Raw genomic sequence first — 12,072 nt, 5'->3', positions numbered from 1 at the left:
CATATTTTGGATGGAAGAGATAAAGTGTTTATTCAGGAGGGTAGCTGTTTCCTGAGAGGAAGAGTTAGGGTATAGGGAGGGATTAAAGGGCTTTCCAGGATAAAGGATGTTGTTGAGAGTTGACCAAAATTTTCGAGGATGGGATTTGTTGTTAAGCTGAGCAGAGCTATAGTATAACTTTTTGTCATTAGTTGTATGTTTCTGTCCGGTTCGATTCTCAGCTAGAGCGTCTTCTGCGTGGAGACATGCGTGAATAGGCGTACCTTCGTTGAAGGTTGTGCATCAGCGCTGGTAACTCGGCACGTAAAAATCAACTACCAATCATTAGCGGACCGGAGTTCTGCTGTGGTGACCCCTAACCAGGAAAAGCTGAAAGACACAACAACAAGTTGTATGTTTTTTGCAAGGTTCCTCAGTTGCCTGTATTGTTGAAGAAAAGGTGGTTGTTTAGTTTTAGTCCAGGTTTTCCAAGCATGATCTCTTTGTTTCATAAGGGACCTAGTCTCTTTGGAGAGCCAGGGAGCATGGTTTGATTTTACTCTGATCTTCCTAGAGGGAGCTAAGGAGTTTAGAGTATTCATGAAGATGCTATTGAAAGTGCTTACAGCACCGTTTAGGGGGAGGTGTTTTGGGATGGACCAATCTATGTTGTGGAGAATGGAGTTAAATTGGGATGAATTGAAAGTCGATAGTTTTCAACCATCTTTGATAAGGTGGGGTTTAGGAATATGGGAGTAGTGTCTTAAGATGGTGGTAGGGAGATGATCACTGAGGGAGTCAGGTAAGGTGGTGGGATTGTGGCATTGGTGGGGGGAATTGGTAAGGATCCAGTCTATGATCAAGCTGGAAGTGTAATTTTTATGGAAGTGAGTGGGAGATGTTATAAGTTGGTGGAAGCCGTGTAGGTGGATACTGAGTTGGGGGGAGTCAGTTGTCAGTTTGGACCAATCATTGTTGACATCACCAAGGATAAGTGTCTCATATGGTATGTTGTGGGAGAACCAGGATAGGATGTTTTCAAGAATGGGCAGATTGTTACCAGGAGGAAGGTAGATAGAGGCAATTGCAAGTTTTTTTGTGGGGGTTCAGATAGCAGTTAGGGATGATGATTTCAGCTGGGAGGAAGTCAGGAATTGGGGAAGGGTATGGTGAGAGGTAAGAATGTTTGAGTATAGGATGGCCACGCCACCACCTTTTTTACAGGTCTATCAGATCGTAAGACATTATAACCTGGTGGGAGTATTTCACTATTTGAGATTTGTGGCTTGAGCCAGGTTTCAGATAGGGAGAGGATGTGAGGGGTATTGAGAGCTATCCATGAGTGCAGCTCAGTGACTTTATTTGCTAGACACTGAATATTCAATGAGTAAATAGTTAAGTATTTGGATGGCGATGATTGTTGTGACTGAGGTTGGTGACTGTTAAGAGGAGTAAGATGGGGGCAGTGTAGAGGTAGTTTTGGGGAGAGAAGAGGGGCCAGGGTTGGGATGGATGTCTCCAGAACAAAGTAGTTTTTTAGTGAGGAGAGAGTGTGTACTAGATGTTAGATGAAGTTTGTATAGTTTTGACTTAGCTTTGTGGGAAGGTTTAAAAACCTGTATTATGGATCGTTTATATAGACTTGAGGTAGAGGTAATAAAGAGATTAGGGGAGATAGTAAAAGATGAAGTAGTTGGATATATGTTGTATGAGTGAGAAGTTGGTGAAAATAGGAGTGGGTCAGAGAGATTGGAGTGGTAAGAGGTGGAGATATAGAGAATAAGGAGTAGTGTAGAAGATATTAGAAAATAATACATGTTGGAATAAAATATGGTCAGATAGAGTAGGTAGAGCGACAGTGGTATGGAGGAAGTGGTGTTGACAAGATTGACAAATTAGTAAGGTGGTTGTGACAATAGGCAGGAAGTGGAATTGTAGTGGCTAGTGGGACAGGAAGGGGAGGGATAGCTAGGTATAAAGGTAATTGTAACGGGGTGGGTGGGAATGGGGTAGGGTAGAGGAGCGAACAGAGCTGGGCTAGCACCCTGGTCAAGATGAAGTCATAGAAACAATCAGAAAAAGATAGTGAAAAACTAGCTTGAGAGACAAGGATATAAAGTTTCTAAAGGTATAGTAACCAGAAATAAAATAAAAAGAAATACAATATGAGCAGAAGTAAGCTTACAAAAGGACACTGGCCTCAAGCTACACAAGTAGATTTACTTGGCGCAAACCTAGTGCTGTATGGTTAAAATAAGATACAATAGAGAGGGGCTTTGGAGGGGGAGAGAGAGGTATTACTAGCAGCTAAAAGCAGGGCAAAACATAAAAAAATTAATATGTAAGAGTCTGAAGACAGTAAAATAGGGCAGGTGCACTGGGAAAGGCAATTATGAGTGAGGCTAGAAATGAATTCAGGGAAGGGTGAAGTGTAGAACAGGAGAATATGCACAAACAGTATATAGTGGGTAACCAAAGAGAAAGGGTAGGAGCTGCCGGCGTCTGCTTTTCGTGGTGACTAGCAAAAAAACACTGTAAATTCTTGTTGTGCTTATAAAGTATAGCATTAATTAAAAGATTAGCTTATGTAGTAGTTATTTACTGGGACACATACTTCAGTGGTATTATTTTAAGCTTAAAATGCTGGCTTCTGGACAGATAGTTAGAGTTGCAGGGTATTGTTAAGGTCCTCAAACCTGTGTTGCCTGTACTGTGGCCAGGAGAAAACCGCAGGGAAAAATCCCCTAGGGTTCAGTGGTATTATTTTAAGCTTAAAATGGTGGCTTCCGGACAGATAGAGTTGCAGGGTATCTGTTAAGGTCCTCAAACTTGTGTTGCCTGTACTGTGGCCAGGAGAAACCCACAGGGAAGAATCCACTAGGGTTAAGTGATATTACTTGATAGCAGTGCCCTTAGTTCATTCCTTTCCTAAGAAAATACACTGGGTGGAGAGCTCCTTAACAATGGTCAGATTTGGGATATAGACTTTGCTTGGGGATGCTTTGCTTTCTAATCAGCTACATGCATGTAGACTTGCAGGACAGCAGCGTGTTACACAAGCAAAGAACCACAGCCACAACAAGCATGTAAAAGTGGAAGAAACAAACTGTAATGACAAAATAATATGCTAACATGAAGCCCAGATGAGTTCTAAAACTATTCAGCAATAGAAAGTGTTAAGAGGTTTTCCAAAGTACAGACTTTATCCCAGTTATATAGCTTCTATCCAGGGATGGACAGATGGGAACTGACATCTTGCTAAAGGAATGAACTAAGGAAACTACTATCAAAGAACTGGAACCTTTTCTCTGTTTATCTGCATGAAACTAAGTTACCTGATCAGAGTGTAGGAGCAGAACTGTGGAAAGAGGTCAAGCTGAAGGTTTGTAAAAGCCCAGCTGCATTATAAAGTCTGACAGATGCCCTGACACAACCACTTTCTGAAATTCCGAATACTTAATTAGGAATAGAAGTCCATTTACCCAAAGTGTAAGCAGTACAAGACTCCCTCTAGTCGCTTTATTAATGTTAAAAGTCATGCAAAATCGTGTGCCAGAGATGAGTGGAGAAAAGTGTAATTGAGCATACCACCCTAGTTGCTCCATTAACTACTACAATAAAATGAGGATTGTCCCTTTTAAGAAACTTAGAGTACCTGAGAACATGGCAGAAGCTTCTTAATGTATAAAACCCAGAAGCTAGTAAATAAAGCTGATATCCTTAGAGTAAGGGTGTGAAGCTGTGCAACACTGTTGTTTTATATCTGTTTGCTTAAAGAAAGAAGTAGACCTTTTCTTGAGAAGAGAGTTGATGACATCTGCCTATGGAAGAAGGTGCTTCATTTGAAAAACATTCAACTTGTACTTTACTTTTGTTTATGGAAATATTGCTGACAGTAACATACTAGAACCTAGAAACCTGTTTAGAAACTGTTTAAACACTGCGAAAAGAACAGTAAAACAAGAGACTCAGCTGCTGTTTCAGCCTGTGGACACTAATTCTAGATTGGCATGTGTTGCGTTCTTAATTGTGTTATTTTCTTATTAGTTATGCTTGCAGAAAGTAGCCTGAGAGTCTTATTCTTTAGCTAAAAGTCAAACGACATACATCTTCTTTTATAAGAGAAATGCTGAAAGGAAAGCAGTCTGATTTGGTGTTTACCTGACAGGGAGCAGAGCTCACAGATAATAGTTCAGGAGCGCAACTTGCAGTGCACACAGAAACCAAGATGAATTGCTGCAGAAAATGTAATTTGTAGTTATGCACATGGACTGTGGCACTATATCTAAGTAATAATTTGCAGAACTGAGAATTGTGCACGTGTGCGCAAACACACACACACACACAATCACCTACTCATGTACAAATACACACTGACAACCACATACGCATACAGATTCAACCTGCATAACATACCTACACTAATGGCTGTCTGTTAGGGGAGGCTGAGGAGAGCAGACCCGCTACAGTTTGCAGCTCAGGTGTACTCTCTCTTCCCTGTCAAAGAGTGAAAACCACAGACATGCATACACAAATATGCGCGTGTCCACGCATGCACACACACACACACTCACACACGATGCACACTAACAACCACTTGCACATGTAGATACAATCTGTGTAACTAACCTACACTACTGGCTATCTGTTGGGGAGGCTGAGTAGAGCAGACCCGTTACAGCTCAGGTCTACTCTGCCTTCCCTGTCAAAGAGTGAAGACACACACACACACACACACACACACACACACACACACACACACACACACACACACACAGGCATACTAACTACTACAAACACTCAGACACAGAGATATACAGACACATAGATCCTCACAAACAAACATGCAAACAGCCAGTGCCAGTACACCCTGCAGCCCCAATCTTCTGTGCACTTGGTTCCCACATCAATAGAAATAACTACTGCAAGCAGCTCAAGTCAAGTTGAAATGGGGGAGAGTAAAGTTAGAGTGAAGTTAGGCTGCCGACTATCTACAGGGAAATGCACAAAATGAATGCTATGCTGCAATCATACATTACTGATGAAAGAAATCAAAGAAGCTGTCAGTGAGCACTTGGATGCCATGCAGATGCTTATTAATTATAATGAAGTCTTAAAGGCAAAAGTAGCTGCAGCCAAAGCTTGCCTTCAACTCTTGGATGAAAACATAAACCAGGAGGAAAAATCCAGGAGAATCTCACACTGAGATTACGGAAGGGCTGCAGGGTAATAATTGTTTACAATTTTTGAAAGAAAAAAAATAGCATTCTGGATACAGCTGAATCCTGTGTGAGTTTTGGTTCACTACTTACCAGTTAACAGAAAGAGTGTTAACACAATTGTGGAAGCTGGGACTGAAAACTATGTGTTTATGTGGAGATGGATTTTTCTGTGGTTACACATAAGAGAAAGGGTGGCTTTCTTTTTAGTCCAAGCCAGATGTAAAGAGAAAAGTCTTAACTATAAAATGCTATACCTGGCTACTCTTAGGATGTTCTTTATGGGAAGCTATGCAGACATTGGACTTGTGGAATGTCAAGGGCGGACAGTCAAGTATGCTAGTCAAGTGTGCTACAGAGTTCCTTCCAACTGAATGGGCTCCCTCAGTGCAAAAAGGAGGAAATAAAATGTCCCCACTATTTAAGAAGTACTTTGCATTAATGTCAAGGGCATAACTTTTACAGCAGAAAAGTAATGGAAGTCCAGGAAAAGCCAGTCACTTGAACTAGAAGTAATTTCATAGGGTTAAGCACCAGCTGGTTCTGTACATTGATTGACGGTCTGATGGTGTTTCAGACAGAAGCAAATCTAGCTTAGAAATGAACCTTTTAAATCAATTTCTGTTATGCTAACCAAGTCATAAGTTACAAGCTGTTTTTACGTTAAATTGTATCGTATGTTTAATATGGGGTGGGTAAGAGATATGTGAATTATGGAGTCTATGTATGGCATGGATCAACCAAACCAAACGTGATGTAAGAACAAGTACACTCTGGAAAATTTATATATTTCATTGTTTTTTGTTAAAAAGTATAAAGAGGAGCTTTAGAATAAGGATAGGCACTTTTAATGTAATGAATGTGCACGGCAGAACACTATATAGGTTCATAGTTAGGTACTAGATTATATAAGGCCTATATAAGCCTAGTCAAAAAAGTTCCCTGGCTTTCGCCACCCAAGAATTTATTTTCCTGTGCCCCTGTCAAGCAGAGCCACAGAAGTGATCCCCGGTGTGAATTTCCTGTTTCCCATCCAGTTGTCAAGATTTTTAAGAGGGGCAATGAGGAACTTTGTTTGACATGAATGAGTAGTTTGTTCCAGAGCATGGGAAGTCTCTGGGACAGGAATATATCCCTCCAGAATGTTCTGTTTATCATGTTGGCAAGGTTTATGTCCCTGCAGCGTGTGGCTTGGAGAGATTTGGATTTCTTTAAATGTAGCATGTTCAACAGATCTGGGTTTGACATGGCTTTGTATGTTAGGCAGAGATCGCCTCTGAGTAGGCGATATGCGATGGAGTAGAGCTGGAGTTTTTGAGACGGTCTGTGTTTGGTATATGTTTGAGGCTGGTAATCCTCTTAGTGAGGTATTTCGGTGTCCTTTCTAGCTGTTGTAGGTGTCTTGCGAGGTACATGCCAAATGGGGCATTGTACTCTATAATGTGTTTGAGGGATGAGTAGAGAGGAACAATGACCTCTTTTTTTTCTGGAGGAAAACCCCTTTGTGATGAGTGTGCCATATAGGATTTCCTGACTACTGTGGTGATATGATTATCAAGGGAGAGGCTACTGTCCACCTGTGTCCCAAGGTCTCTTCATCACACTTTCGGTGTTTAGTAGGCTACCACCTATGTGTTAGTTCATGGGTACAGTGTTTTTCCCAAAGGGGATGACAGTGCACTTCTTGGCATTGAGCTTGAGGCCATGACTTTGACACCAAGCATCAGTCTCAGTGAGGCCCCTTTGTAGAATGTTCACATCATTAGGCGATTCTATTACGGCTCCTAGTTTGCAGTCATCTGCAAACTTCATTAGCCAAAGACCTGCTGTATTAGCCTGGACTTCTGAGAAGTAAATACCAAACAGGAGAGGATCCAGGACTGAACCCTGCGGTATTCCACTTGTCACTGGTCTGAAGTCGGATTTGGAGACTGCTACTTTCACTGTGTGGGTTCTGTCAGTGAGCCAGTTGGCCACCCATCTTGTGACATAGGGATTTATGCCCAGTCTAGTGAGTTTATCTATAATTCCAGAGTGAGGGTTGGTGTCGAAAGCCTTGGCGAGGTCAAGATAGGCTGTGTGCACCACCTTACCCTCGTCCACGGCTCTGGTGACTGCTTCAAAGAAGTCATTCAGGTTTAGGAGACATGATCTACCTTTTACAAACCCAAACTGAGTCGGGTCCAGATTTTGGAGGTTACCTATGTATGTTTATAAGCTCCATGATGATACGTTCCATGGCCTTGCAGACCAGGCTCATCAGGCTAATGGGGAGGTAGTTCCCGGGGTCTGTGGTGGCACCCCTTTGTGGAGGGGGATAACCATCGCTGTGCACCATTCAGTAGGCACAAAGCCTGAAGTGAGGCTATGACTGAACATGGTACTTCGGTGGGGTGCCAGTTTGTTCTGTAGTTCATGCAGGATGCAGCCTGGGATGTTGTCTGGTCCCATGGATGCTGTGTTCTTGGCTTTGGAGAGTGCAGTCTTTACTTGTATGTCTGTGACTACAGGGGATTTGCATTCTTTCGGTAGAGATGGGCCCTTTGGGGGTGGGGGGGTAAAGTTTGCACTGAATCTATCAGCCAGGATGTTGGCGATTATCAGTTGGTTCTGTATATCTAGTGCCATTGTGCTGTAGCTCAGAACAGATCTGAGTGTTGCCATTGAGATTGTTGACATAGCTGTAGAATGCTTTGTGGCTGTCTTTAGAGTCAGTGGCAGTTTTATTTTCGCAACTAGCTTTGGAGGATTTTATGAGGGATCACAGCTTCTTGCTGTGGCTGACCAGGGAGTTCCTGCAATTATGGGATTTTACTCCTTTTTGCAACAGCTTCTTCCTTCTGTTGTAGAGTTTGTTTATGGCAGGGGACCACCAGATTGGCTTCCTTTTTTTGGAGGATAGCATCTTGGTTCTGTTGGGGATGCACGATCCATGCACTCGTGTATATGCTTATACAGTGCATTTGTATAGGATTCAGCAGTCGTACCGCTGCTTTCCTTCTGAATGGGTGTCGTGAAGTTGGCCACTTCTGTCTTAAGAAGCATGAAGTTGGCTTTGGAGAAGTTTTTTTATGGTGGTTTCCTTAATGGGGGGCGGGATATGGATGTCTAGGGTGATTAGCTTGTGGTCGGATCTGACTGGTGAGTTGACCACTGGTGTGGAGCATCGGTTACCCATACTGGTAATGATCAGGTCCAGGATATTGCTGCCCCTGGTAGGGGTATGGACAAACTGATCCAGGGCATTGGAATTTATGAATTCCAGAAAACATTGAGCAAATGAGTTAGTGCATGAGTAGTTTTCCCAGTTTGATGGTAGGGTAGTTGAAATCTCCCATTATTAGGGTATTGGGCTGTACCTTAATGGTGTCCAGTATATCAGGAAACGTGGAGTGGGCATCCTGGGTTATGGTGGGGGATCTGTAACAAGCTACAACCTGGATTGCAGTCTTGCCCAGTGTTAAGATGCATTATGTTGAGCAACTAGCCTGGAGGTGTGGATGTCCTTAACAAATATGGACACGCCTCCTCCTTTAGTGTTCCAGTCCAGGTTAGGTGTCCAAAAGGTGTGGTATGAATTATAGCCTGGTAATGCAGGGGTGCTCTCTGGAGCCTTGAACCAGGTCTCTGTCACTGCACAGATGTCGATGTTCTCTGTCTTAAAGAGTGCCTCGAGTGAGTGCATTTTGAGGTTTAGACTTCTAGCATTGATTAGCATTGCCCTCAGATTTTGCTTGTTTGTACCTGCTATGGTGGTGAGTTTATTTGAACCTTGCCTGAAAAAGGCACTATAGGGGTGGCAAGAACCTTAGCCAGTATCCGGAATCCCAGGGGCAACAGATGCAGGCCATCTCTGGCAAAGCATAGTGGCCTGTCGAGCATGTCATCTCAGGCAGACAGATACTGGATCCTCTTAGAATGACACCAGAAGCTTAGCCAATCATATTTTGTCCTTGTACTGTGGTATCATTCTGGGTGATGGCAGGATGCTACTCAGGGCTAGGGTCATACCTGCCTGGGCTACATGATCCGAGAGCTCCTCCATGTCTCTTTTCATGTAGTCCAGGGAGGTACGTCTCAGGTAATTCATACCAACATGGACAGTCTCGGAGTCATATTTGTACTTGTTGTGGAGTGACCTGAGTGCATGCATTATGTGACGGATCCTGGCACCTGACAGGCAGCTGACAGTAATTTTCTCCTTGTTTAGCCTGGTGAGTGGGACATCTGTGTGCCTGACTATAGAGTCGCCTATGACTAGTGTGTTGGGTACGTTGTTTTGCCTTATGGGCTGAGGTTGAATGGCACACTGATTTTGTGGGCTATGTTTCATTTGGGTGGTGTTGGGGGAGGGTGTTTGCTTGCGCTTCAGTTTTGGGTTTTCTGTTGTTTGGGCAGATTTTTTTAAGAGCCTCCATGAATGTAGGTGTGTGTTTTTTGTTACTATGTGTGGGTTTAGATGGTGTAGGTTTTGATGAGCTATGTGTTGAGTGTGGTTCAGGTGTTTACCTTCTCCTCTTGACTGACTAGTCTAGTCTTGGCTGGAGAGAGCTTGGCTTCCAGTTTGGCTATATAAGTGCATCTCTCACAGATTGTGTCCCAAATAAATAACTGGTGCCAAAATCATGGACTGAAACTAAATGCCAAAAAATGCATTATTGTATCCTTTGGGATGTTATCTACCCCTGGGAACTACCACATTGACAATATGCCCCTAATAGCTGACCTAGCTGTTTGGGATATGGGAACTTATGCAGATAGTGACCCAACTTTTGACCAGCATATGTCCACTGTTGTAAGAAAGCCCTTCTATATTGCAGAACTTGTAAAGGGATTCTGTCTAGCTATAGGGATATCATTGGCCCACCTTTACTCAGCTCTCATAAGGCCAATCACTGAATATAATGCCACCTTTGGCATTTATCTGTCCAGTCACATGCAATGACTGGAATGCCCACACTTACTGAAAGAATACCAGGCCTAAACAACATGTCCGATGTGAACTGACTCAAAGTCCTGTCATTATACTTGGGATCCTACAGACTGCTAAGATGTCTCCTCTGTCTGGCATACAAGGCATCCTCTGACCCAATACTGATGGATTTACTGCACATCAACAAGTCATATTGCATCAGAAATACTCAGTCTAGTGATCTAAACCTCTTCTGCAACATCAGCAGAACAGCTGGAGGGATCCCCATCCACATAAAACAAATTGCATCAGAAATACTCAGTCCAGCGATCTAAACCTCTTTTACAACATCAACAGAATAGCTGGAGGGGTCCCATCCACATAAAACAAAAATTCTTCCCTGTACATAATCAAGCATAACTTGGATGTATGGATGAGAAACAGAAAATTTACCCTAGGACTGCCCCCTGTACTACTAATAGACAGAGGCAGCTTCTAAATGCTTTATCCCATCCATGGGTCCCCTGAAATTATCTGTGGTATGATCCCATTTATTCTCATTAGGGGTAATATATAATTTTCGACTATGGGATCAGCTAACCTAGTGCTTACTTATGAACTAAAGTGTGGTTGTAACTAATCTGGTCCAACCGCTAGAGGGATGGATTGAGAATAAAATGACTAATGCATTTAGGAAGCAAATGATATGGCATCTTGAGTTAGAATTTATAGTAATACATAAACACTGTTGTTTTAAGAAAAGAGGGATGGAATTAGTGCAAGGACAGGAATCATTCAGTTAGTTAAATGCAATATAGATAACCTCTATATATGTTATTTAAAACATAGAACTATAGTTGTCTTTCCTTTCATCCTTTAGCTGGTGATGTGTAAGAATGGAGGATATGTGTCAGTGATGTCAGCAGCTGCGAACATGTTGGTAGTTACGGAGAGTTGTTGATAACCAATGTAATTTCTGGTAGACTAAATCTGCTTTAGCACCAGCAGCTTTTTAAAGAATTAATATAGTCTGTACTGGCTGGTGCTGCAGAATTGTTCATAAGAAATTCTTTTTTAATTATACAGATGGGTTCCTGTCTAATCCATCTATCTATATATCTTTCTATTTATTTATCTATCTATCCTGTGTTGACCGGGTTAGTTCCACTAGTCTAGCAGCCTCTTTTCAGGGGCGACCCGAGGTGGCATTTTTACTATTAAGGGAACTTCCCCTACTTGTGCACTGTATTTGCTTTGTTGTTGAAAGGCAAATACATGTGCATGACCCGTTCCTAGCACGGAGGTGGCTGGAGGATGGTGTGTGAGATGGAACAGCAGCAGAGAAAGAAGAGAATGCCAGCTGAAAGAGAGTATGTGATGTTATGGAGGACTCAGAAGATGGATTTCAGAAGGGGCTGTTTCAGCAAACTGATGAAGCAGCCTTAGAGGAGTGTGTGGTTATAACCCTCCAGTTAGGAGGGTTGCAGGATGATTTATTACAGGACTTAATAAACCAGAGTGAGATGGAGAATGAGGTTTACTGGTGTGACATAATGGAGAGGATAAATGAAGGGGATGGAAAAGAGATGTCGGAGAGAAACAGAGAGTACATAAGCTGAGGCAGCAACAGCAGCAGTTATATCGGAAGGAGGGAGAGAGAAAAAGAGAATAAGACAATGTGAAAAGAAAGTCTGTAGTAAGGATACAGAGTAAAAGGAAAAGGAACTGAATAGTTATGAGGTATGGGATAATGTTATTTTGCCATTGGGAACAAAGGTCTGAGAGGTAATAGCATTTATATTAATTAACAATGAGGCATTTTGTGACATTTTTTGAGACTGTGTAAGCCAAAGAAAGATTTTTGTGTGAACAGGAAAAAAACAATGACAGTCCTTGAAATGAATATACAATAAAGGCATATTTTCAAGAGACTAAAAAGAAAGTGCACATACAATTCTGAAT

The sequence above is a fragment of the Protopterus annectens genome, chromosome 9.part0 (assembly GCF_019279795.1).
Source record: "Protopterus annectens isolate FY-2018-M chromosome 9.part0, PAN1.0, whole genome shotgun sequence".
NCBI lineage: Eukaryota > Metazoa > Chordata > Ceratodontiformes > Protopteridae > Protopterus > Protopterus annectens.
This window is presented reverse-complemented; position numbering follows the sequence as displayed.